Genomic DNA, 22880 nt, shown 5'->3' with positions numbered 1-22880 from the left:
ACAGCACAGGAATATAGTCAGTGGTGTCGTAATGGCTTCGTATGGTGACAGGCAGTACCGACACTTACGGCAAGCGCAGCATAACATACAGAGTTGTCAAATCATTGTGTCGTGCACTCAAAGCTAACGCAACGTTGTGTGTCAACTATACGTCACTTAAATAAGTAAGTAGATTTTCAATCATTTAATGCACACAGCCTCTGGTATTTTGTTGCAAGAGCTTCATCAGACTGATACGGCGATAGAGAAAATAAGTCCTAAAGGAGGGAGAGATTTCTTGGAGAAGACATTGCCTGGTGAGAAGTCAGGCAGGTGGTGGTGCAGTGGGCACCGGTGGAAATCGTGTCGGGAGGACGGCATCCCAGAAGCAAGAGATGGCCTTAGCATGTTCCGAAGAGGGACAGGAAGACAAGAGCTAGCACCACCGAACACCTGGTTGCAGGCCCTGCATCAGGCTCTTCACATACCTGCTCTTCTTTCATCCTCAAAACAACCCTAAGCATCCCACATTCGAAGGAGGAAGAAACAGGTTTGGTAAGATAAAGATTAACACCCAACAGAACTGAAATATGTCAGCGATTTCTACTCGTCGGTGGCCGTTAGCTGAGGTCTAGAAAACAAACCCTATGGCCTAATGATGAGAAAACAAAGTGTTCCCAAGACATGTCAGACAGTGAGAGAAGAAAGCAAATCCCTGCCCCCCAGGCACGGAGAACTCAGGATAGGAAAGGGAAAGAAAGGGGAGAAAGGCAGGCTCTCTTTCCTCTGTCCATGCAACGTAACAATGGCAGCTAGGAGTTTTCTGGAACACAGCACTGTGGTCAGCACTGTGAACTCTGCTCTCGGCAGCCCTCATGTAACCCAGCAGGGAGAGAAGGAAGCTGTTCATTGCAATGTGACTGTGCAGGTGATAAGAGACTCAGACAAACTGGGCAATTCATGGGTATCGCTCTATGTGGCCACTTGTGGTCCAATGGTGTGTGCACCAAACTGGTCCTAAGACTTGGGATTTCTCAGCCTTAAGGGCTGCCTCCTCCAAGAAGCCTTCCTAAACCAGCTCAGCCCTTAGAACTAAGCCTTCCTGATGTTCTCAACACTGAAATGGTAAACCTACACCTCTTTACATTTTTTATGTATGTCCTATACCCCCGGTGACACCACAAGCTCCCCAGGAAGGGGATCTGCTTCGCATCACACAGCCAGGGCCCTTACTGAAACCACATCTCCCTACCCTAATAAATGCTCATCAACACATCTTGCTGGCAACTTTCCACCCATTTCTGCTCCCCAATTCTCTCCACTGTAGAGCCCACAAGCCCAGCTGAAGCAGGCTCTGGACAAACCAGTTCCTTCTAGGCTCACAGACACTTCCAGAATAATGAATTGTGATGTGGTGTGGCTGAAATGGGGTTGTGGTTTCAGATGGCACTCCGATTATGTTAAAAGCTCACCATAATGTGATGAGTGGGATCCCAAAATCCAACCACATCAAATGTGGGCTGGAGTTGTTACAAAGTGAACATAGCGACCCAGGAGGGCCTCTCACCAGCCTGCCGGCTGCCTCAGGGCGCCACCTGGTGGCAGGAGCCTGCTCTGGTTGAACTCACTCCAGGGATGATTCTAGGCTTTGAAGCCCACTTGTTCTGCCAGGAATTAGGAATCTCACTGTTAGCTGGCATGCACTTCACCAGCGTGGTCCAGGAAAACAGAGCTAGGAAAAAACCGGTGACACCAGGCCTCTCCCTCTGCCACCCTGCTTCCTGGCATGGAGTAGCTAGAGATGGAGTCACACTGCCTTTTCCAGACTTGCCGACCCCAACCACACCTTCCTCCTCCTCTAAAAAAAATTAAACTCTTAAGCTCTACCCCACTTGACAATCAAAAGTCAATCAGCAATTGGGTTATATCAGCATTCATATTTCAGGAGACATTTTTGCAAGGTCCTGTTGCACTACATTATTTGAAATTTTGTAATAGTCATGGGTTTTTTTCATAATCAGGATAAAACAGCAATTATCATTTTGAAAATTAAAAAGGATCGAAAGCACACTGTGCTTCTTTTCTATTTTTACACTAATGTGTACATGGGGGGGGTTCTTTAAAATATGTGTCTCCCTGGGGCGCCTGGGTGGCTCAGATGGTTAAGCACCTGCCTTCGGCTCAGGTCGTGATCTCCAGGTGCTGGGATAGAGCCCTACGTGGGGCTCCCGGCTCAGTAGGGAGTCTGCTTCTCCCTCTGCCTCTTCCCCCTGCTCCTGCTCTCTCTCTCAAATGAATAAATAAAATCTTTTTAAAAATAATAAAATATACGTCTTCCATCAGAGTAAAATTCACTTACAGATTATCCTGAATGGCAGTGCATGAGCTAAAAATGTTCTAAGCTAATAAACGTTCTAATAAATGTCCATTCTCTGCTTCCACTCTATTTTCTTTAACAAATATTGTGTTCCTTTGATTTCCCAGGTGAAGAGAATTTAACCTCCAACATTTCCAAATTAAATAACAGACCTCAATAAACAGACCTCACAATTTACTCCCACCAGAATGACTAAGATGAGAAAGATGGAAAATACCCAGTGTTCGTGAGGATTTGAAGCAGCAGGATCTCCCAAACATGACAGTGTGGCAGGAGATACAAACTACTTTAGAAAGCGGTCTTTGGCAGTACCTGTCATAGCCGAGCAAATGCCGCCTTCGATCCCAGGAATTCCACATTCTTTCCCAAAAGACGTGCACTACAATGTTCACTATTCTTGGTACTATTGTATTGCAATACACAATATCGTATTCTGATGTACATTATTACTCATGAATCAGTACTGTTCAGAATAGCCAAAACCTAAAAACTTCCCAAATGCTCATCAGTGATAGAATAAATCATTGCATACTCACACGCTAGAATGTTATACTGTGGTGGGAAGTCAGAACAACTATACTCAAAGATATGGCTTAATCTCACAAATATAAAATTGAGAGAAAGAAGCCAGACTCTATAGACTGCATGGTGTTCAGCTTCATTAATAAAATGTACGAAGACAGGCTAAACTAATTTTGAAGAGAGAAGTCAGGATGGTAGTTACTCCTGGTGGGACCAGGGGAGGGGTGACCAGAAAGAGGCATGCAGGGAGTTGGGGGGGGAGGGGAGCTGGTCATGTTCCATTTCCTGATATTGGTGCTCTTTATGTGGTTATGTTCAGCAGGTGAAAATCTAAGCTGTACACATATGATTTGGACACTTTTATATGTATCGTGTAGTCAAAAACGTTTTTTAAAATAGCTCTCAATTCCTATGAAGGATTAGGTCTTGATCAATATAATTCACTTAGTGACCTTTTTCCAATTAATATCAAAAGAGCAAAAAGCAAAGCCTCTGCAGGTTGAAAATGACCGGCTTACAGATGAAAAAACTCAGATGGCATGCCATGCCCACAATCTTAGCAAAAACCAAATGTATATTTTATCATCAGGTTTCTTATCAAGAGGAAATAGCTCATCTTCCAAAAGGCAAGAGTCTTAATCTCTGTGCAGATCTATCTGAAGGTCTTTAAACATGGTTGGTTTTCATTCCTCTGTCTGCCCTCAGTTTAAATGAAAGACACAATTTCTGGAGACTTAAAAGGGCCAAGAGAGGCATACTGACATTTGACCTGATTTTGATCGAAGTTTAATCCAAAAATAATATTTACGCACAGGAGACTGAACTGCCTATAGAAGGCTCTTGAGCATCTAATGCCCAAGCAAGTAGAAAGAAGTCCAGGTGGCCACTGATACATCTTACCCACAGACTTCCTTCCCAGTCACCTAGGATTCTCTAGTTTCTAAACAGGCAAACAGTGACACCTAGTGGAAGCAATGGAGAACAGGCTATCTACAGTAACTGCTACTCATAAAAATTCTGTATGTGGGTTTGCTTTAAACGACCAAGGGGAAGTTTTTTAAAAAACAGATGAAAGTCACCCATTTAAATGAGTAAATAATATAAGGAAGCAAACAAAAGAATAAAAGTTTCAAATGGTAAACAAATCTATATCAAATATGTCCAATAATGCTAGTAATTGGAGAAAAGGAAATTAAAATAGCAAATACCATTTTCACCCACCTGATTGGAAAAATTACTAAAGTTTGATCTTCTCAAGAACTGACAAAAGTAAGGGGAGATCTGGTATTGCCGGTACCCTCCTTGTGCAGGAGGGACAGATACACTGGTTCTGTATTTTGGAGAGTAATTTGATGCTATTTTTCAAGATACTGAATGCATATGATACAATAATTCTGATTTCCAAAATTAATCCTCAACAACAATTTTCATTTTTTGTGCAAGAAAGTACAATCTAGGACATGCCGTTGTCCCAGAAAGCAAGGAAACATTCAATGAGTAATGAGTTCATGTCCAAAGGATATATGAGCTGACCAGAAGGGGTGCCCAATGGCCAACACTGAGAAGAGTAGAACATCAGAAATAGTAATGGCTGCAATTGATTGAAGCAGAGAAAATATATAAAGATCCACAAATCCATGCTGATACACAAGAAGGCGCCAACAAAGCAAAACTTAAACCTGTCTGCCATCACTGGAGATAACTATTACACCGTCTCCTTATTCTAACAATTGATAACTAATGGGAAAGAATTTAGCATTTATCCTACATTCCTAGCAGAAACAAAAGAAAAAATGAACTTGTGGGACTTCATCAAGATAAAAAGTTTCTGCACTGCAAAGGAAACTGTCATCAAAACAAAGAGGCAACCCACAGAATGGGAGAAGATATCTGCAAATGAAACTACAGATAAAAGGCTGGTATCCAAGATCTATAAAGAACTTCTCAAACTCAATACACAAGAAAGAAATAATCAAAAAATAGGCAGAAGTTATGAACACTTTTCCAATGAAGACATACAAATGGCTAACAGACACATGAAAAAAATGTTCAAAATCATTAGCCATCAGGGAAATTCAAATCAAAACCACATTGAGATACCACCTTACGCCAGTTAGAAGGGACTATAATTTAGGGCCACTCTAGAATTCCAGTAAATGAAAGAAATCTCTTCTTTACAGAAAAACGTCAGCTAATCGATGTAGAAGACATGGTAGGATTTGCAGATCAACATCCTACGACCCCAAATGAAACAGCTGATTGAGACAAGGCCCAGCGCAGAGGGCAGATGACAGGGAACTGGAATTTGCATGATGCCAATATACCCTTCCACAGATGAGTCTCTATTTGCAAGGGGAAATATGTGACTTTACAATGCAGAGACGTGACCACGCCAATCTTAAGCCAGTCATCAATATTAGCCTCTCCAATGGCGGGGCAGCCAGATGCTCTGTGTTTTCCCTTGTAACTTCAAGGTGGTATACACTGGCTACGCCTACCATATTTTTTTGCCAAAAAGTTTATCCTGAATCCATTCAAGGCCTTAGGTGTAACTTTCGGTTTACAGAAAATTTAGGTGACAGAGAACAAGTTAAGCACCATCATAAAGAAGCAATCCCCAAACCTAAAAGTAAGACATTCTATAGGACATTGGTCTTAGATCTTCTAGACGATACCATTGAAAAAAACCAGTGGGTGGGGAATGTTACTACCCTAGATTAAAAGGGACTCTAAGGGGGCGCCTGGGTGGCTTAGTCGTTAAAGCGTCTGCCTCTGGCTCAGGTCATGATCCCAGCGTTCTGGGATCGAGCCCCACATCGGGCTCCCTGCTCAGCACGAAGCCTGCTTCTCCCTCTTCCACTCCCCCTGCTTGTGTTCCTCTCTCGCTGCCTCTCTGTCAAATAAATAAATAAAATCTTTAAAAAAAATAGAAAATTAAAAAAAGGGACTCTAAGGACAAATATAACAGTCAAATGTAATGTACAATGAGGAGTCCCTGCCTGGGTTTTGATTTTGAAAACATTTGGGAGACTGTTCGGAAAAAATAACGTGAACAGGATATTGGAGGATACTCGAGAGCTACTGTTAAGGTTATTAGGTATGATGCAGAATGTCGGCCGTGCACCTGGACATCTTCAGTTTTTAGGGATGCACACTGAGACATTTAGGGGTAAAATGCTATGATGCTAATCCACTTTAATATGGGCAAATAAGAGATTAAACCAATATGTCAAAATATTAGCAACTATTAAACACAGGAGATGTGAATATAGATATTCATTGTACTATCCTCTCTACTTTTCTGGCTTGAAATTAACTCAAATGAAAACTAATAGTAGAAAAAAGAAGATGACTTGTATAAGAGTATTCAATGTAACACTGCTGATGGGGGCAAACATCTGGAATCAATCTAAATGTCTTTCAGCACCAAAAGGATAAATAACTGACCTTCATAAAGAGACCCCACACTATACTCCCAGCAGAATAGCTAAGATGAAAAAGACAGAATATTTGGCACCACAAAGTACTAGTAAGCAGTAAAATGGCAAGTATTTCTTTACTCTTATATCTACTTATTTCTAAAGTTTGTTCCTATTTTATTTTACTCCCCATCGTATCCTTAGATTTCGGCACCTTATAGACGCACATATTTACTGTCCCTTCAGCAGATAAGGTATCCAGGATAGTAGTTCAAAACTTGTATTTGATGAACTGGTAACATTTCAAAATTTCACACACATACCCCCAAAAAATAACACAAGCACAGTTGGAAATGGCATAAATTTCATATTTTACTACATAAAAAATAGAACATTTACTAGCACCATCTTTTCACACAAGAAAGGACATTTTTATCACCAAAAGGCACAGATGGATGGCCATAATCCCAGATAAAGAGCTGTCCCTTACACGGAATAAATTTAGATTTATGAAGATTCTTTCACGTGAACCACCAGTTAAAACTCGGCATTGGAAGGAACAACAAAACGCTGGTGGTGGGGGCTCTCATCAAGTCGCTTGCTCTGGACATGGGGTGGTAGAATGCGGCGCATAGCTGGGCAGATTTCAGAATTCCAGCTCCTCTTATGTGTTCGGGTAGGAAATAAACACCATTGCTCAAAATGGGGTTAACAGAATAACTTTATGTTTGACAATCAAAACTCCGAGTGAATTGGATTGCACTAGACAAGCTGCATCCAAAATCCTATCACCCAGGGGCGCCTGGGTGGCTCAGTCGTTAAGCATCTGCCTTCTGCTCAGGGCGTGATCCCAGATCCCTGGGATCGAGCCCCATATCAGGCTCCCCACTCAGTGGGAAGCCTGCTGCTTCTTCCTCTCCCACTCCCCCTGCTTGTGTTCCCTCTCTCTCTGGTTGTCTCTGTCAAATAAATAAATAAAATCTTAAAAAAAAAAAAAAATCCTATCACCCACAGCCTAGGAAACACCCGAGTCTCTTCAGAGCCCTGGGCTTCTCAGCAGGGTGGGGGGGGGGGGGGTATGCTGTGTGGTGAACAGGACCCTGGGCTGTGGACCGATCAGACTGGATTTGAACTAGCTAGACCAGCCCCTGACTTGCAGCCCGTAATTCCAGTATCACAATCTACCATAGTCAAAGGAGAGCGTCTGGTCAGAGCCATGGGGATCAGATGGAGTAATGCAGATCAATGACTCAGCATGGTACCCAGTTCCTGGGGTGAGAAACAAAGAGTAACCCTTGTTACTACACTTTTATTCCTAAAACCAAATTTCCACAGCTTATGGTTCTTCCACAACTGGGCAGACGGAGACCTAAGCAAGGTGGAGAGAGGGCAGGGGAAAGCCAAGGCTGGCATCAGCAAGCTCCCAGGGAGTTCCTCCCCACCCGGGGAAAGCGGGACATGTGAGGCCAGGTGAGGCCATACAGCAGCTTGTGGGGACTGTGGGCTGGAGGTGGGGAGAGAACAGCACCGAGTCTGCCAATCCCAGCTTACAAAAACCAGGGACGGGTTTAGCCCTGACCTAAGCTCGCACTTCCTCTGTGTGCGAACCTACTGCTGGGAGACCCACGCTGCCACCAGTCCCTGGAGTCTGGCAAAGACTGTCCATCAAGTGGCCCCGCCCACCAGTGAGTGACAAAACTAAGACCCACCAGTCTCTGCTTCTCCTGTTCTTGAGTCAAATGACCCAAGGACAGAAGACAGTTTCAGCCAATGGATCCTGACACAGCGGTGTCCTGAAGATTGGTACCCACTGCCTGGACGCCCAGGGCTGCCTGGGGCCCCATCCTGTCCAAAGAAAAGGTCCTACGGACTTTCCTTTTATTCTAGGAATACCCCAAAACCTCGAATACGTCCCTTGTTTGCATAAATTACCCCAGATTGATTCCCATTTCTTGCAACCTAGAGTCCCAAATGGTGTATGTCTCTTTTCCCAGCTGGCTGCGTGCTGCAACCCATTTCCTGCTTCTACTCCCAGGACGGATGTCACATTCAATGATTTTTAATGAACACCTACTAGGTGCCAAGCCCTGTACCAGGCTGCAGGAGCAGCAGTGGACACAGCCGGGACCAACAAGAGCAGCTGCGCATTCGGACGGGAGACTCAGACCAGAACACCTGCTTCGCTCCTGGCACCCGCGAGGGAGGGCGTCCCATCCTCCAGACGTGCCCGCCATGGAGCTGTAAGTTAGGACACGGAGCGTGACTTCAGAAATGCTGTTGGGATACTTCTTCCCATCAAGGTGCCCCGTTTCTTCTTCTCAGGTGTTTCCATCAAGAGCCCCTTAAACTACGTTTTTATAGGTCTTTTCACTGCAGAGATTACAAACTCAAATGCCTACTGGGGCCAGCTATTTTTATTCATTTGGCACAAATTCTGTACATTAAACACATACAAGCATTGTCCCCTTCAATAAAAAATATGCTCTCTACCATTTGTTTTTCTTGAAAAACTGCACCCTCTTCTTCTATTTTTGGTTTTGAACATTTTACAGAGACACAGACACAAGAGTGATATCGCTTTCCTCTTCATTCTCTGAGAAAAATATAGAGCAAGTATAGTCCTAAACAGCAGCTGACATTGGCTCTCACCGTCAAGGACACCGTCAAGTGTGGTGGGATTATGACAAGATGGAGAACCACTAACACCAGCTAGACTCATTTATTGTGATGCACGAAATCAGGCTCCCCAAAGTCTCTTTCTGAGAGAAACTAGAAATCCAGATTTTTATGTTAGCGTATCTGATTTTTAACTGCTGGCTAATAATTCAAAGCTTCATTTTTTTAATGCCATGCAGACCCATACTCTGCAGTTTAAACAGACAAGCAAAAACAAACATGGGCCATCACATTCTGCCCTTGGAATGTGAGTTCTGCGGTTATAGTTCTCAAAGGAGTGGCACCTAGCCTTCCCTGTACTTTGATGCAAATTAAATACAGGTGTCCCTTCCTCAGGGTTATTTTACTGCCACTTGCCAGAAAAAAATTCTAACAAATATACAAATTAGAGATGTTCACGATGTCCACAGCACCTCCTGGAGTTGGGCAGTCCACAACCTGCACACCTGTACAGAGCAACCCTGGTTTCATCCTCTTTGAGTTTTTCAGGATAAGCCCTTCAAATGCTGCTCACCATTTAAAGTGCTTTTCTTATTCTCTAATTATGTTTCTAATTATATTAGGCATTATATTTATACCCAAAAGATGAACTGAAGAACTGATTATATTATCCAGTTAGGACAAGTCCAGTTACCCAGATTAAAGGAGGCTCGAGAGAGTTTTTGTTTCGAATCTCAGTCCCTCTCTTCACCTTGCAGTGCTGTAACTCCTTGAGGCACATCTGCCTGCGACAAGATAATCTATGCCAGGTCTTCTGAATCCTCTCAGTTTGGAACTAGATGGATGTTACTGTTTACAGCCAGAACCTCCATTGTACAAAATCACCTTCTCCTGGCAATCAATTATTGTCATTATCTGTCGCGAGGCAAGTTCTTTACAATGTTTTCTGAAACTATCTCAGATCAGTAATTAAGTCCCCAGCCACGGCTCCTGGCTTTCACACAGTAATGAGCAGCATGGCCATGAAGCCATTAGAATGTGAAAAATTAAAGTTATCTCCCGGCATCCTTCCGTGATACTGCAGATTCATTTCCTCTCTTCTACTGATAAAGGATCAACAACAACTTTTTCCTTTTTTTTTTTTTTTTTGGAAGAAGCCTTTAGAGGCCAACTTACTTAGTCTAGAAGACTACAGGCCACCCCTTGAGGCAAAAAGAGCATCACAGGCATTCGGGTGGTATTCTCCCTCTGGCAAAATCCCTTCTTAATTAAGAAGCTCGCCTGCATAATTTAAATACATTTGAGCCAGGGTCTGGCCATGTGTGCAGCCGACTGTCCCCACTAATGGCCCAAATTCACAAACGCTTCTGCCTTATTAGCAAAGAAAAAGCGGCCCCTCCCTGGATTCCTCACAAACAACTCCCAAAGAGTCAAAGAAGTTACCAGGCCAGAAATGGCGCCAAATTCTACCTCATCTTGATGCCAGGCACGTGAGAAGGCGAGGCTCCCCGAGGACAGGAGATTTCATAGACTGGAAGAAAATCTGAAGGTGAAGGCTTTGTCGCTTTTGGCTGGACAGTAAATGGCTCTCTAAACAAATATACTTTCCCTTCATACAGAAAAGACCCCATTATGAATATTTCTACATTTAAGTGGAATCCCAAAGTTCAAAAGAACACCCAGTCACAGGTTTGGAGCTGATCCTGGTAAAACAAACGGATGCCTCCCCAACGAGCTCTCTGGAGGGGAGCCTCTCAATCTGGTCCCAACAGCACAAGAGAGCTGAGAATATGGCAACTGGCAGAGGATGGCCCACTGGGGAGCCCGGCCACCACACGGCCCTTTAGATGCCACATTCCTGTGCCGTGGGTCAAGAGGGTGCTAGGGAGCAAGCGCTGGACAAGGAGTCAGAGGACTTGGGCGCAAGCACCGGCTCGCTCCTGGGTCGTGTCAGAGCCTCCAGTCACACAGCAGTGTGCCCGGGAGCAGGGGCGACACCTGCATGGGGAAAGATGTAAGCCGTGGCGACAGCGCCTCCAGGGCTCAGATGCCGCCTCAGACACGCCTATGACCACAGACGGGTAACTTCAGCCTCCCAGGCCTCGGTCACCAATTCTGCAGCCTCACAGCATCGTAAAGACTCAAGGAGATCAGGCACAAGAGCAGGCCACCAGGAGATGTCGTCGATCACGGGTATGGTGGAGCTAAAGGCAGACTCGCTGGAAACTCGCTGGACCTGCTGGAGGCAGAGACTGGTGTTCTCGCTCCCCTCCAGCCTGGGAAAGAGGCTTGAAGGGACCTACGCAGACAGCTCACCCCAAATCTTCTGGGGTGCATGAGACACTGAGCTGAAGCTGTGGGCATGTGACAGCAAGAAGAGAAGGCAGCGGAAGGAGCCTCATCCCTACTGCCTGGCGTGATGAGGCTGTATCCTTCCCCAGAGCCAGGAGGTCTCCACAGAGAACCTGGAACCATCTGGAAGGATCTCTGTCAATAGCGTGGATGGAAGGCAAGGAAGCAGAGCAAGAGGAGGCTGCAAGACATACCTCCCTCTGCCCCGGAACCAGAACTGAGGGAAGGGGCTCGCCAGCTGCATCACCCGTGTCAGGGGACAGTGCAGGGACCCAGAGCTCCCCGAGGAACCCTCCGATGAACCTCTGAAGAAGTGATGCTATAGGCAAATCCCAGAGCACAAGAATTTATTAGTCTCCGTTTCCTACTGCCGCTGAAACAAATGACCACAAGCTCAGAAGCTGAAAACAACAAAATTCACTCTCTTCCAAGGGTCTGCGGGTCAGAAGTCCAAAATGGGTCTCCATGGGCTCGGGTCCAGGTGCGGCCAGCCTGTGCTCCTTTCCTGAGGCTCCTGTGGGAGATCCCCTTGCTGGCCTTGCCCAGCTTCCAGAGCCTCACTCTGCCGGGCTTCTGCTGTGATGTCGCTGTCTCTGACCTTCCCTTCTGCCCCCTCCTCCACTTTTAAGGATCTTTGGGATTATACTGGGCCCAACTGGATAATCCAGGATCCTCTCCCTGTTTGAATTCCAGCTGCTACTTTGGTTCACCTTTGCCATCCATGTCCCAAGGATGAGGACAAGGACATCTTTGGGGGCCGTTATTCTGCCTACAGCACCCCTCAGATACTTTTACTCCCCAGAGACAAAACCTGCTCTCTGCTTCTGCAAGATTCTTCCTGGAACTACAATGTGGCTCCTTCTTATGACGCCTAAACAGCGCCTGCTCAGGTGCGGCGGCTCAGTCCAATCTGAAAGCCCCGTGAGCCACCAGCCCGGGGAGATGGTCAGGGGGAAGTCAGCAGTATAAATGTCGCTGGTAAGCTGCCCCGCCTGCCCACAGAAGACCTCCAGTTTCCCCTACATAACCCACCAACACCAACCCTGTGTCTGAGGGTCCTTGAGGGCTCTGACATCAGGTTTCCATGTTCTTCCATGGCCTTCAACTTAAAGAAAACCACCGTCCTTTGGGACGTGCCTCTTTGCTGCTGCTGTGGCTGGCATCCTCCCCAAAAGGACCAACATCTGTTAGAGTGGGACTGTCCACACTACCAGTTCCCGATGGCTCAGGACAGCCCCACAAGTAGGAGAGGAAAGAACATCAATGCTTCCTCTGGTCACCCGAAGCTCAAAGCAGCATTGCTGAGCCCCATGTCTCAAGAAAGCATGAGAAAACAGCTCACTCAGCTTCTGGCTGTGCCCTCTGCATCTGGGTTGTGAATCAGTCCAAAGACAAGGCCGGGCAGGAGACTGTCTCAAAGCCATCCCTCCTAGAATCCTCCTCCCTCTTTTCTCCTCTCTTTAGGGAGGCTCTAGGTCACTCTTCTCTTGCACCGAAGCCAAAAAGAAAAGCAAGAAGAAACCTGTCGTGCATACCATCTATTTCAGGCTCCAACCTCAGTAAGAGGGTCCCTGGTCTCAGCTCTGCAGTCCCCGCATGTCCTATAAACAAACAGTCCTCATCCACAGGTGCCGGGGAGAACCATGTCGCTCGGACTCACAATGCAACCATCGGCTCTCATGACTGACACTGTTCAGGCCCCTGGGAAATGCTCCTCGGCATCTCTTGCCCTGGTCCTTAAGCCAGAAGGCACCTGCATCCAAACACCGTGAAGGTCTGGGGCTTGTGCAGCCTCGGAGACAGAGTGCAGGGAGTTGGAATAAAAGAACATTTAAGTAAGAGAAAAGGGAAATTAGCTAAGCTGACCAGTGCTTCTCCTCAATACATTTCTGCGTTTAACAGATCACCAATTGCAGGTGTCAAACACCCATTTTCCCACATCTCCTGTCATCCACTTTACGATGCCAGATAAACTTATCAGTTAGGGGGTGACCACACAGTTCGTGTGGTGGCCGAAGAACATTTGGCACTACGAGCTGTCTCACAGCAATCTCACACTTGTGTGTGCACGCCCACGCGTATGTCTAGACAAGAGGCAGTGAAGGGATGCCTCCCCTTCGTACTGGCGACCAGGTGGACGCCGGACGCAAGAACCGCGAACAGATTTACTGATGCAAGAACACTTACGTACGACTTACTGATGAAAAAATGCTTAATTAAAATGTTACTCGATTCTCGAATTTCAGATGTCAGCTTTACTTAAATAATTTTGTTTCAAATTATACTCACCAATTAAAATTTTTATCTTGCTTTTACTTTGAGCAATATTTTTAATGTTTTGGGAAGAAGCTAGCTTCAGAATATCTATGAGATTGTTAAATTTTGCATATTTTGATTTATAGTTTTATGAAATGTGTTCAACTGTGCCACACCCTGCATTAAAAGTTCTTTGTAGGGGGTGCCTGGCTCAGTTGGTTAAGCCTCTGACTCTTGATTTTGGCTCAGGTCATGATCTTGGGGTTGTGAGAGCCCTGTACGGGGCTCTGCGCTCAGTGAGGAGTCTGCTTGAGATTCTCTCTCCCTCTGCCTCTGACCCTCCCCCTGCTCACGCTTATACTCACTCACTCTCTCTCTCTCTCATAAATAAATAAATGTACTTTGTAGAACTTCTTTCCATGATTCTCAAAGTGTGGGTGCAGCCAGCATGCTGTGTTTGTTTCTAAAGGGTGGAGCCTGGCATGAAACTGAGAGTAGGATCTCTCTCATTTATCTTACATCATCACCCACTGGAGACTGTTTAAAGGGCTAAGTCTCTCGGAGCACACTTGGAAGAGCGCTGCTTGCCTTCACTGTCAGTACAATGTAAGTTATGTGAAATCTTGAGTTCAACAACAGAGTTGCTCGTCTGAAAAGAAGGCAAAAATAAATTTTGTGGAATAAGTATAATTTCATGCGTCACATCTACCTTTATTTTACTACTCAATCCCCAAACATTGCCAGTCCAGGGAGGGAACATCCAGACAAGCACAATAATAATAAAATGTCATCCTCTTTGCTAATTTGCCAACTTGGTCATATAAAACCTGAATTTCAGCTTTTATTATTGAATATTACCTTTATATATGTTTATGGGTCTCCCTATGAAGGCATGTATGTCAAGGCAGCGGGACAGAGCCTATTCGAATTAGCAGTTACTAGCGTACTTTCTGAACTTCAAATATTGAGACACCCGGTACCTAGATCCCACCAGCACTGGTGGGTCTGCACAAAAACACGCAGGGAAGCAGCAAAGCCTGCCCTCTCCAGTTTATGTGTAAGCCAGAGAAACCTCCAAAGACTGCATAATTTTTTTTAGTTTTGATTCCCAAACCAGCTCGTTGCCCCCACTCTGCTCATAACCGAACAGGGACACTGGTCTTTGAATACCTGAGTAGGAAGCCCGGGGAACTTGAAAGCAGCCAGACAGCCAGAGCACGAAGCTTGTGGAGGGAAAGCCAGTGGTCTGGGGCTCCACTGAGAGCCCCCAGGCAGAGCTGAGAAATCACAACAAAGACTATGTGCCCCCAAATCCAAACTATTTACCAACTGACCCTTTACAGAAAAAGTTTGCCGACCCTGACCGTGGAAGACTTCCTAAACCCAGTTAAGGGACTAAAGCTTTATCGTAAGAACAATCATGAGCTATTGAATGGATTTGAACAGAGAACTGGCACAATTTTAGAACAGTCAACCTGCAAGGTAAAGGATCGCATAAGGAGGGAAAGAATTAAGGGGGGGTTCAGTTGGGGGGCTGTACCAATAATGAGGTAGAACTGCGGGCAGCCTGGACTGAAGACCCTAAGGTTAAACGAGTTGTTTTAATTCCAAACATAAAGGTTTTCATTCCTGCACTGTCTTCAAGGACCACTAGGCGGCGGCACGTTACAGAGAAAAATCATTTCTCTGGCCTGATCTGTAAATTTTTTTTTTAATATCTCTTCATTTATTTACATTTTCTTTACATTTTCTCAGCAACATTTCATACTTCGGGTTTGTACAATTCTTACACATCTTTGGTTAAATTTATTACTATTTTATTCTTTTTGATGCAAGTGGAATTCTTTTATTAATTTCATTTTCAGGTTACTTGCTGCTAGTACATATCAGTGCAATTGATTTTGCATGCCGATCATGTATCCCACAACCTTGGTAAACTCATTTATTAGATCTATTAGGCATTTTTTGTTTCATAAATTCTTTACAATTTTCTACATATAAGATCATGTGGTCTGCAAATAAACAGTTTTACTTACTCTTTTTCAACCTAGAAAATCCTTTCTGTTGTCTTATTGCAAGGGCTAAAACCTCTAGTACAATGTTAATAAGTGTGGTGAAAATTCTTACTTTTTACGGTGTGCTCAGCTAGCCTTCCAGGAACCTAAGAGCTGTACTTCAGTGGTTTAACGCTTTGGGTTTTTTCAAGAAGCACCTGCTTCCTATTAAGTTAAATTTATGTCTATATTCTGTGTTTTCGACCAGACCTATGAGCAAGGGTATCATCTGAGAAAATGAAAGATGAACCATATTCACCCCTCCAATTAGATATGCTGGTGTAGCCAACAGAAGAATGGACAAAAAACCCAAATGCCCCACTGACTAAAGAAGAGATACAAAGATCAGTGAGCACACTCAAAACACCTGCTCAGCTTCACTAGTAATCAAAGAAATGTTCGTTCAAACAAAAATAAGACAGCCTGTAAGCCTGGCAAGGTTTTGCTTTTCCTAAATGATGATCCCAGCATCGGCAGCAGCATGACAAAACGGGCACGGCTGATGGCAATGTAAACTGGTATATTTCCAAGAGCAAGTTTTCAGTAAATAACCCGGATATTGGAATTGTGCCTGCCTACTGACCAGTAAACCCACTGTACAGATATCTTAAAGGAAGAATCAAGACTGTTCACAAGGGTTTCCATCAGGGATGTCCACCATGGTATTACTTACACAACTGAAAGCAATCTAAGTGGCCAACGGCAAAGAACTCATTCATCAAGGTACATCCACACTTGCGTGAATCAACAAACAGTCCTTGAGCTCTTACCCTATGCTGGGCACTATGCTGAGTATTGAAGACACAGGGCTGAACACAACGGACCCTGTCCTTGCTGTCCCAGAACAGAATTATTAAAGATGTTATTTTCAGGGAATATTTCATGAGCTGGGGAAATGTTCATGATACCACAAGTCAAAGGCAAATAGGATTGCAACCCGCTGTGAATTTATTTACATGTACATTATAAAAACAGCATGAACAATTTCAGCCCACAAATTCATGGACATAAGAAGTGCACACTTCTTTATTTTTCATAAATCAACTTAATTTTACCTCTAAGCACCAATCCTGCAGAGTTGTTAAAAGATTTGGCCTTCAGTCAGGCTCCGATCTTCCTTCTCTTACACCCCTAGGGTTTTGGTAAGGTTCTGGGTTTTATCCAGGACCCAGGTGTTTTTGCTCAAATGCGCACAGTGATTATCCCCAAATGCCCATCACCAAGGCCCTGTCGTTCTATCAGATCCGCTGCTCTGGGCTTTCTGTGAGGATCAGGAAAGATCACAAGTCTAGAAGAACCTCATGCCACGATCCCCAAGAGCAGCCTCGGACCACCCCCTAGGGCCCGCGACTCCAAGTGCAGTCAGGACCAGCAGCGCACCCATCGCCTGGGTACGACTAGATCAGAATCCGCAGCTCCGTCACATCCCTAGGTCACTCTTGTGACTAGTACAGTTCTGGAAGCGCTACCCGAGGAGGTCTGCCCATACCTGCCTGCTGCTGCCAGGAGCCCAGGTTGGGGCCGGTCCAGAACCCCTGGGGCTGGACAATTACTCATTGGTCCAGATAAGCTTTTCTTTTATTTCCATCAATGAGCATCGATGTGTAAATAAAGAGGGCAGAGGGAGGAGCGTAGGCCATGTCAGCCTGCTGTCCTGTTCCTTCCACGAGCTCCTCCCTATTGGGGAAGTTCAGGGGCCTGTACCTGCTTTAATAAAGGAAAAGCAGGAGAAATCTCATGGAGGGAGCATAAATTCTAGTCACAAATATATCTTATTTTTCATAAAACCAAGACTAAAAAGAAAATATCATAATTAAACTCTGGGTAGTAGCACTATATCTTATTTTTAGTCTCTGCCTTCAACTTTTCTGTATTGTTTTTTCACGATGAATATAATTCAATTTATAAGTGGGAAAAAATTAAACACTTGCTAATCGAGTATACCCCTGTAGATGAAACACACATGCAAAATGAACCTAGAAATGAGAAGAAAAACTGTACCACCCACAGCAGGGCTGAGGAACAACTTCTTAGAGAGAGGGCACAGATCGCCTGCACTTACTGAGAGGCTGGCCACACTGCTCAGAAGGGTGCTCTCCTGTCTTCTCGATGTACTGGAACTTATTCATTTAATCCAATTCCTATTAGGGTGTTTGGGCTTTTAAAGAAAAAAAAAAGAAAGAGAGGTTACATGGTAACTGAAAGAGGGAGACATCTGCCAGCTCATTTACACTTCTCTCCTTTCAAAAATAACGCACAAATTATAGGCAATTCCAAATAAAATTAGGTTGTTGTTTCAATGGGCTGGTAGCATGAATTACTGAGATAACCGGCTACTGAGAACAGATAAAAGCCCGTGTTGCTGAGTTCTTGGGCTTTAACAAAACACATTGAGGGCTGGCGTCTCATTGAGGTCAACCTAAGGTACAAACAGGACGTTAGATTTTTCCTACTTCCTGCTGCCTGTTTCACAGGCAGAGTGTCCAAGAGGCTCCATCTCAATTTTCTGAGACCCGCCACTCACCCGCGTGTCAGAACTCCGCCCTGGAAGAGGCGAAGGAGGAGGTCCAGCTAGCAGGGTAAGCAGGCAAGCAAACAGGCACCGCTGTTTACTTCAAGGAGAAGTTGGCAGGGACGAAAGCAAGTCATGGTGCCCTTCAGCCAACTCAGCCTTGCTGTGCAAGTCACTGGTGAGAAAATCAAGTGGAGCTCTCTGGAAGACCCTCACTAAGCCACCTTCTTCTCAAGGACAATGGCATTTATGAAGCATGCACTTCAATCTTATTAATTCTTTCAAAGAACCAGCTCCTAGTTTCGTTGATCTGTCCTACTGTTCCTTTGGTTTCTATTTCATTGATTTCTGCTCTAATCTTTATTAATTCTCTTCTCCTGCTGGATTCATGCTTTATTTGCTGTTCTTTCTCCAGCTCCTTTAGGAGGTTAGGTTGTGTATTCGAGACTTTTCTCGTTTCTTGAGAAAGGCTTGTATTGCTATACACTATGCTCTTAAGACTGCCCTTCCTGCATCCCAAAGGGTTTGAAGAGTTGTGTTTTCATTTTCATTTGCTTCCATGGATTTTTTAAATTCTTCTCTCATTTCCTGGTTGACCCATTCATTCTTTAGTAGGATGCTCTTTAATGGACATCAAAAGAAAGCTGGGCTAGCAATCCTTCAGACAATTGAGATTTGAAACCAAAGACTAATAAGAGATGAAGAGGGACACTATATCATAATTAAAGGGTCTATCCAACAAGAAGATCTAATAATTCTAAATATGTATGCCCCTAACATGGGAGCAGTCAACTATATAAACCGATTAATAACAAGATTTAAGAAACGCACTGATAATAATACAGTAATAGTAGGGGACTTCAACACCCCACTCACAGAAATGGAAAGATCATCTAAGCAGAAGATCAACAAGGAAACAAGGGCTCTTAATGACACACTGGACCAGATGGGACTTCACAGATAGATTCAAAGCATTCCATCCTAAAGCAACAGAATACACATTCTTCTCAAGTGCACAAGGAACATTCTCCAGAATAGATGACACACTGGGTCACAAATCAGGTCTCAACAGGTACCAAAAGATTGGGATGAGTCCCTGCATATTTTCAGACCACCATGCTTTAAAACTTGAACTCAATCACAAGAGAGAATTTGGAAGGAACACAAATATATGGAGGCTGAGTGTGCACTTCAAAGAGAGCTTTATACTTGTAGGCACTAAGGGATCTCAGATTCCGGCGCAGGGGATTGAACGTGGAGGCAGGAATCCCAGAGCCCACATTCACCTAACGCATCACCGGGTGTTAAAGAACCATTTGTTTAAAAAGTAAAACCATGATTTTCACACAAATATAAAGTGAATGTGTGTCAAAAACTCATGAATGAGTGGAGGAACCAGGAAGATGTTAGCACTATTTCAAAGGAAAACGTGAAGAACGCACCCACAGAGAGGCAGCCAGGAATGCTGAGCTGAGCTTACAGCGAGGTGTAGAAAGTTGATATCCCGGGGGCAGCAATTACTGGACAAAACTCATTTGCATTTATCTCAACTCTCTACAACCTGCAGAATTATAAAATAGACAATGAAAGGCACAGAGAACCAGGAAGACGCACCAGACAGAAATTCCAGTTTTTCTTTTTTGGTCAGTCCCAGAATCTTTCCGTCCTTCACACGTTTTCCTTTCCCAGTTTACCGAATAAGCTGAACGCAACAGGGTTGGAGGCAAGAAAGCAAACGTACTCTCCTTCATGCCTCACATCCCTTCTGTTGACAGAGTTCTCTCTGCCCCTGGTGACGCTGCACGCAGGTGCCAAAGCTCTTCCTGTCCCTCTTAGGTAATTAAAAAACCCAGTCCTGTCCAAATTCCAAATAATACTTTAAGCTGCTGGAAATGTGTCCTCTCTCAGCGGGGCCTGCCTGCTGCTTGGAAGCCTGTGGTCAGGGGAAATGAAATTGCTTGACTCAGCTCCTCGCTATTTGCTCAGCTAGCTTCACCCACACTCGCCGAAGGGCAGAGATCTCTCACAGGATCATGAGGGTATCCGGCCTGGGCACCCGCTGCAGGAGGCAGACGCCAGGTGCTGAGTCTGTCAGTCACAGACGGGGTTCTTCAGAGACGCCCCTACGCCATTCCACCTGTTGAAGGGGGGCTCTCCCCTGCACTGCCCTGCACGTGGGTGGTGCCTCCTGCACCCTTCGGCGGATCACACAGCTCTCCTCCGTGGCTTTAGGGGCTCTATGGTCTTCCCCTCTGTAGAGTCACCTCACCACCCACCTCGTCTTGGCCAAAGTCCATCTCAAGTTCATTCAGAGTAGCTCACTTTCATGGGATACACCAGAGGTTCTCGACCAGGGCAATTCTGCCTCTATGAAACATATGGCAATGCCTCAGACATTTTGGTTCTCAAGGGGGAGGAGTGATGCTGGCATTAAATAGGTGCAGGCCAAGGATGCCACCAAACATCCTGCAATGTATAGGACAGGTCCCCTTCACACATGTAAGGGCATGTGCGCGCGCACACACATACACACACAGACGAAATCAGCCACAAAAGTCCACAGTGCTGAGACTGAGAAACTCTGGGACAAGCCGATGAGGGGCAGGAAACCGTTCCCACCTCCCAGCACAGGTCCTGGCCTGCCCTCCACCCCACCACCCCCAGCCATACAGGATTCAGATGCCAATCCTCGTGACCTTCAGACTCCTGGAGACTTGTGTCAGTCTCCCAAAATGCTTCCCTGGACCTGAGGAAGACTAAAGCACAGCGACCCTCTCCAAACACATCCTTCCCGGGGATTCTCTTGCTCAGGGAGGGGAGGGAGGCGGGTGCATGGCGGCTGCTGCAGGAGAAACACCATGCCATTTCTGAGACGATCCGAGCATCTGACCCAGTCCTCGGAGCCTCTGGTGGCATGTGACACAATAGAAAATCGCATTTAACACTGTTGCTAATGTGCTGTTATGGGCGGAACTGTGTCCCCCCCCAACCCGAATTCATATGTTGAAGCCCTAACCTCCAGAATGTGGCTGTATTTGGAGGTAAGGCCTTGAAAGAAGCGATCAAGTTGAACTGAGGCCATGAGGCGGGATCTAACACAGTGTGACTGACTGGTGTGCTTACAGGAGGAGGGGATTTGGACACACACAGAGGGAAGACCATGTGTGGACGAGGCAAGAAGGCGGCTGTCTGCAAGCCAGGGAGAGAGGCCTCAGAAGAAACCAAACCTGCCCACACCTTGATATCAGACTTCCAGCCTCCAGACCTATGAGGCAATAAATGTCTGTTGTTTAAGCCCCCCAAGTCTGTGGCACTTTGTTCCAGAGGCCCAAGCAAACCAATGAAGGGTATATCGGTTCCACCCCCAATCTTCATTGGCAAAGGGGTGAAGTGTACCTAAGTAAACAGATATAAGTAGCTCTCGGGGCTGGTATGAGAACTCATAACCATCCGAGCAACACACAGCTGGTTTCTACTTCATTGTTCTGCCAACCCCCACACACAGCTCCCAACCTGTGGTCCAAGAGGGTTTCAGGAAATCCCACCATCCTGTCCTCATTCCTGTCCCCAAGAAGAAGAAAAAAGGAAAGGGGAGAGGCATTTCTCTCAATAGTCAGTGCAGAAGTTGGACAGCACCTCCACTTTTCGTGCTGTTGGCAGAGAATATAGTCCTGTGATTCTGGTCGTCACCAGAAGGGCCAGAAAAACCTCTTTAGCTGGAAGCCGGGGGTCAACCACAAAGCTTCCTGCCCCGTAAGCAGGGAGAATGGTACAGTACAGCCCCGAAGCAGTGACACTGCATCAGAGTTAGCTAGAGGTAAGAAATGGAGGAGCTGATTACAATTTCAAACATCCTGGGGCAACTGGCTGGCTCAGTCAGAAGAGTATGTGGCTCTTGATCTCGGGGTCATGAGTTCGAGCCCCACGATAGGTGGAGAGATTACTAAAGAAATAATGTTAAAAAAATATTTCAAATATCCTAAACAATCCATTGGATTATCTATAATCCATCAACGGATAAATGGATAAAGAGAAGGTGGTATACATATACAAGGGAGTATTCCTCAGCCTTAAAAAGGAACAAAGTCGGGCACCTGGTGGGCTCAGTTGGCTAAGCATCTGCCTTCGGCTCAGGTCATGATCCCGGGGTCCTGGGATGGAGCCCCGCATCAGGCTCCCTGCTCAGCAGAGAGCCTGCTTCTCTCTCTCCCTCTGCTGCTCCGCCAGCTTGTGTGCTCTCCCTCCCTCCCTCCCTCTCTGTCAAATAAATAAATAAAATCTTAAAAAAAAAGGGAAGGAAATCTTACTTTTTGCAACAATATGACTGGACCTTTGGGGCATTATACTAAGCAAAGTCGGATGGAGAAAGACAAATACTGTATGATCTCATTTATATGTGGAATCTTAAAAAAAAAAAAAAAAGACAATTCATAGAAACAGAACAGACTGGTGGTTGGCAGAGGCAGAGAGGAGGAGGTGGAGGCAATAGGCAGAGGTGGTCAAAAGGTACAAACGTCCAGTTATAAGGTAAATAAGTTCTGGGGATGTGATGGACAGCTTGGTGACTATAGCTGCCAATACTCTGTTGTATATTTGAAAGTTGCTAAGAGAGGAGATCTTTAAAGTTCCTCTCACAAGGAAAAAAATGCGTAATAATGTGAGGTGGTAAGTGTTGCTGAACTTACTGTGGTGATCATTTCACTATATATGCACGCATCAAACCATCAGGCTGTACACCTTAAACCTCTACAATGTTACATGTCAATTATGGATCAGTTGTGGTTCTGTGTTTG

General features: G+C 45.2%; 1 protein-coding gene across 3 annotated transcripts in view; it reads right to left on the bottom strand.

The window, feature by feature from the left end:
• Positions 1-22880, bottom strand: part of CBLN4 (cerebellin 4 precursor) — a 269591-nt gene that overhangs the window by 133671 nt on the left and 113040 nt on the right. For all 3 annotated transcript variants that reach the window (XR_008959332.1, XR_008959331.1, XR_008959330.1), the window contains exon 2: positions 17638-17733. The gene's annotated coding sequence lies outside the window, so the exon portion shown is untranslated. The remainder of the gene's footprint in view (positions 1-17637; positions 17734-22880) is intronic.

Source organism: Ursus arctos, unplaced genomic scaffold (assembly GCF_023065955.2).
Source record: "Ursus arctos isolate Adak ecotype North America unplaced genomic scaffold, UrsArc2.0 scaffold_16, whole genome shotgun sequence".
In the NCBI taxonomy this organism is placed as follows: Eukaryota; Metazoa; Chordata; class Mammalia; order Carnivora; family Ursidae; genus Ursus; species Ursus arctos.
This window is presented reverse-complemented; position numbering and strand designations above follow the sequence as displayed.